We start from the raw sequence: 4,911 nt of genomic DNA, 5'->3' as shown, positions 1-4,911 counted from the left end.
CCCAGCTCCCCACACCTTCCTCTCAGGTAGCTGTAGAGAGCAATGAGGTCTCCCCTGAGCCTCCTCCCCCTTCTCCAGACACAACAACCCCGGTTCCCTCAGCTGCTCCTCACAGGACTTGTGTTCCAGGCCCTTCACCAGCTTTGTAGCCCTTCTCTGGACATGTTTCAGGGCCTTGATGTCCTTCTGGTACTGAGGGGCCCAAAACTGAACACAGTACTCGAGGTGTGGCCTTACCAGAGTTTAGTACAAGGGGACGATCACCTCCATGGTCCTGCTGGCTACACTATTCCTGATACAAGCCAGGATGCCGTTGGCCTTCTTGACCATCTGGGCACACTGCCGGCTGGTGGTCGGCTGCATGGCATAGCGCTGCAAGGCGTTGTTGTGGCCAAAGTGCAGGACCCAGCACTTAGCCGTGTTGAACCTCATCTCTATGGCCTCTGCCCAACAACTCATCCTGTCCGGGTCCCTCTGCAGGGCCTTCCTGCCCTCTGGCAGATCAACATTTCCCCTCAACTTGGTGTCATCTCCAGACTTACTGAGGGTGCACTCAATTCCCTCATCCAAATCATCAATGGAGATATTAAAGAGAACACACTCATTCTAAGAAGAGAGGAACGTTATTTCATTAGTTGCTACATAGCCATGTTGCACAGCAACAGTTAGTCGTGGCTTTGATAAACCCAAATTTTCTGGTATCTGACTAACAGAAAAAGGTAGCTGCAAAGTTCAGTTCCTTTTTGAAAAGAGATGTTCCTCAAACAAACTGCTCCTTTGAAATATGAGGTTTTGAACACAGAGAATGTGAACAAACTTGGTATTAATACTTCTGTCTAATGCTGCATCTGGTGTCCAACCTGCCTAAATAGAATGTGTGTATATGGTTACAAGCGGACTGAAAGCATCCACCTTCATAGTTTTAAGTACTTAATGATTTAAAGCAAATTAGTACAGGTTTTGAATGGCCTTCTTGTTCCCTTCCAGGTAATATAGTCTGGATGGTGGTGTGGACTTAGTAACACACGCATGAGGACCTCATGTTTGATGACGTGTCTGCCATGGATTCCCTAACAGGTTAGATTTGGAGGAGCTTATCTAAATGTACCACCAGGATTATCATGCTAATTAGGTCAAATAGTGAGCTGCCATTCCCTTGTGTATGTGAGTATTTATGTACCCAGTTTGGTGGGAGGAAAGGAATTTGGTACGTATAGCACATAAGCTGTAAATTTAAGGATTCTGTAAGGATCACTGCTGATTCAAGATTCTGTTTTAAGGTGCTCTGGGGTAAGTATGAATTATCATTTAATGTCTAGAAAATACACGTAGATATATTATTCTGGCTCTGAACCTCTGCATATAACTGAGAAGGAACCACCTGAATTCAGATATATTTCAAAGAACAAAAGCAAAACAAATGAAAAAACCACAACTGCTCCTGTTACTAAACCTGAAGATTTTCTGAGCACCGAGTCCAGCTGCATTACTGCAGTCAGCCATGTCGCACAATCCTGCATGCAAGCACACAAAGGAAGCTGTTTCTAGAACAAGACAGGTCATTGGACAGCCCTATCTCATTGGAAGGCCATTCCAAAACCTTGCAAGTCTACTAGATAAGAACTTAATTTTAGTTTTCAGATTCCATTTATTAATGTTGATTTTTTTATGTCAGTCTTATTTTTATTTTTTTTTATTTTTTCGCAAGTAACGCCTCTTTCCCTGTGGATTTTCCTTCTGTCACTAAAGAGCAATAGTATTAACATAAACATTAACAACTTAAAATGATTTAATGCCATATGGGGTTTAGTTTTTTAAAATTGAAGTCTTCATCTTAGTTAATATTTTATACTCAGGCAATGTTCAGATTGCATGGAAAATTTTAGTTATCTACCCCAGACCTAATTTACTGGATAAAAACAAACAAATACCTCAAAACAAAACAAACAACCCCCCTGCATCCCCCAATCCTTACAACTAACTAGTCATTTTAACTATGTAAGATGGAATAGCCAGTAGGTTTAGGATTGAAAAACTTCGTTAGTCTTTTGTCTTAGAACAACTGACAAAATGAGGACGATCAGAAGTAGACACATGATTATCACGTCGATGAATAACACCCTTCTTAACACTGCATTCTCAGGGGACTGCTAAACGATTTCTCACATTATGATAAATAAACGTAGAATATATCTGTTTGGCTTAGGCGACAAACATCAGAGAACAAAAGGAGCAAGTCTGTTGTGAAAATTTTGGCCCTGTAAGTAAATAGCACCTCACAGTCTCAGACTATGAGTAATACTATTATGGTTAAGTTGCCAAATGTTGTTTTTATTTTTCCCAAATGCCCAGAAAGAGGAAAGCAGCCCCAGCAGTTCCTATGGCTGAACAGGCTGCACTGCTGAAGACATCGGCCTATGTCCAGTAGGGCTGTAGGAGCTCAGGTTTTGTTTCACAGTAAAAAAATACGTGCTGAGCTTAGTGCAGCCCCGCTAACTCCGTACAGCAGAAGCTGATGGCAAAGAGTGATTGATGGCTTACACAGAATATGGTTATAGCAAGGTAGATAACTTCTGTAAGACATGACTGAGAACATCAAAAACCACACTAACTTCCAGCTGACAACCAAAAGACCGAACTTGTGATAAGGAAGCCTTTCATACTGTCGTAAGTACGGTAATTTATGCAGGTTGGTTTTATTCTCACCCTGTTCTTTACAGTATTCAGTTTCAAGGTAGCTGTTCTCTGGGACAGCTGATGTTGACAGACAAATTACCTTGAACAGTCAGCTGAACTAAAGGCAGAATGGTAATTTTCCTTTTTTTGTGTCTCATGACTTGATTGTAGTTACAGAATAGTTTCTTTTTTTGAGCTAATTAGTAACAGATTTATAATTCATAACAGATGTGTCACAAAGGGCCTCTAATGACAATTCCTGCTTTAAGAGCAACATTGCGACAAGAATGTAATGGTGAATGCAATTTTGCTCAAGAAACTTGATGAGAAAGGGTTTGGCTTTGTTGTCCAAAAGCCCAGACCTTCTTACCACCTTCTGTGGTACCAGGGCACCACATCTGCCCAGCCATGGTAACTATCAGACCTTACTGATCATTACAGAGGCAAGACAAGCTAATCCTGCATTCCTGTTCATGTAAAACACTACACGTTATGCACCAGTATCAGTTTTAATATATCATAAACCTGTGAGTAAATATTGACAGTCATTTGTAAAAGTGCATGCTGTGATTTTCATTCAGCAACTCAAACATATCTGGCATTCCATAGCTGTCCTGTAAATTTATCAGCTGAGGTTTCTTTGTCCTTTATCTTTTTTCCTCAGCATCCTAAAATATTCCTGCTCCTTGTCCCAATAAATGTCCTCTTCCACAAACACCATCATCCCATCTTGTGTCTCTCCCATATTTCTTTCTTCCCTCACTTACTGAGGAATAAGCAGCTGCAAGTGGCATCAAAAAATCACCGCCCTGGGATCAAAATACAGCTGTCAGCCTCTCTGTGATTCTAATACCCTGCTGGGCAAATCCTCTGAAGCTACTTACTGTTGGAAAAATAGTCAGATAAACTGTAATACTTTTCTGTCAGTTTATTTTTGCAAAGGACAAATATACTAGGACTAAAATGCTGATTTATAGTATGAAATAAGAAGTTAGTTCCTTTCTCATTGTTTCAGTCTTAAGTTCTTGGCTTGAGCCAAGAAGTTTTGTTTTTAAAGTTAATCTACTTTTTTATTATTATTTTTTGCAAAGGAGGAAAGAAAAGCTCCATACTGTGCCAAATGGAAATAAAACAGGAGGCACACTAATCTTCTGAGATCTCTTTGAAGTTTAGCTTTACTGATGTTGGAAAGGCTAACTGAAAATATATTTTGTTTTCAGAAGAGTGAATGGATTTCAAACGTAGAAATTTTACTTTTATGTGACATGACTAGCTCCCCCACTGGTACTTAGTATTCAGACTGTTTTAACACTTAATACAACTGGTTTTGTAAGCCAAAAAATCTGATGATATTCACACATTAATTACCTTGTTACAGTTGTACTGCATTTTCTTCACATAAAGTGCCTTTTTCTTTTTAAGGAACATACACAGGAAAACCTTTGACAAGTCTTGTCTTGCAAAGAGAGTTTTGTCATTAGTTTAATGCAAAGCTGGACTGTTTCAACTCCTCCCATCCTAGTTTTAGTCCTGCTTCCAAGTCTCATTTGAAAAAAAAAAAAAAAAAACAAAAACCACACCACAAACACCATGTTCTAAGCCAGCCTGAAACAAGCAGTCCTATCTGTTAAATCAGATTTACTGCCAGTGTTTGTGTCTTTCTTCATGAACAGTAGGTTAAGTGTTGCCATTTCTGAGTTACGCATTGGCCAAAACATAGGAGATCAGATCTCAGAAGAGTGTTTGAAAATGGAAGGATATTTTTGTTTTTGTTTGTTTGCAAAGAACCTTGGCCAATTATTTCATTCGTTCTAAGATTTTCTTCGTAGTTTGTTCTTTACACTGAACCTGGAACGTTAATGTGAAATGGTGTTTCATTTTTGTAAGCTTTGCAAGAAAATACTATAATTTTCTTCATTGCATAAAAGCTGTCACTGAGTCTATCAAATGGATTACCGTTTCTCAACGGATGCCTCAATCTTAACCTAGTTTACACCAGCACCTTTGAATTGAAAAAAGAACATTACAAGTATTTATTGGCTCTACCCAAAGAGCAGATGTTTTCCACAGTCGTGCTGGGCTCACGATTCTCAGTAATTCTCAGTAATTAGACATAAGTGATAAAATAAGTGGAAGAGAATTAAAGATGCCACTGTCATCTTAAATCAGACTGTTATGTTTATGCTGAAACAGTGAACTGCCCTAGATCATTGAGAATTTCAGAGCTAAACGTGA

The sequence above is a fragment of the Anser anser genome (assembly GCF_964211835.1).
Source record: "Anser anser genome assembly, chromosome: 4".
NCBI classification, from domain to species: Eukaryota; Metazoa; Chordata; class Aves; order Anseriformes; family Anatidae; genus Anser; species Anser anser.
Note: the sequence above shows the minus strand (reverse complement) of the source record.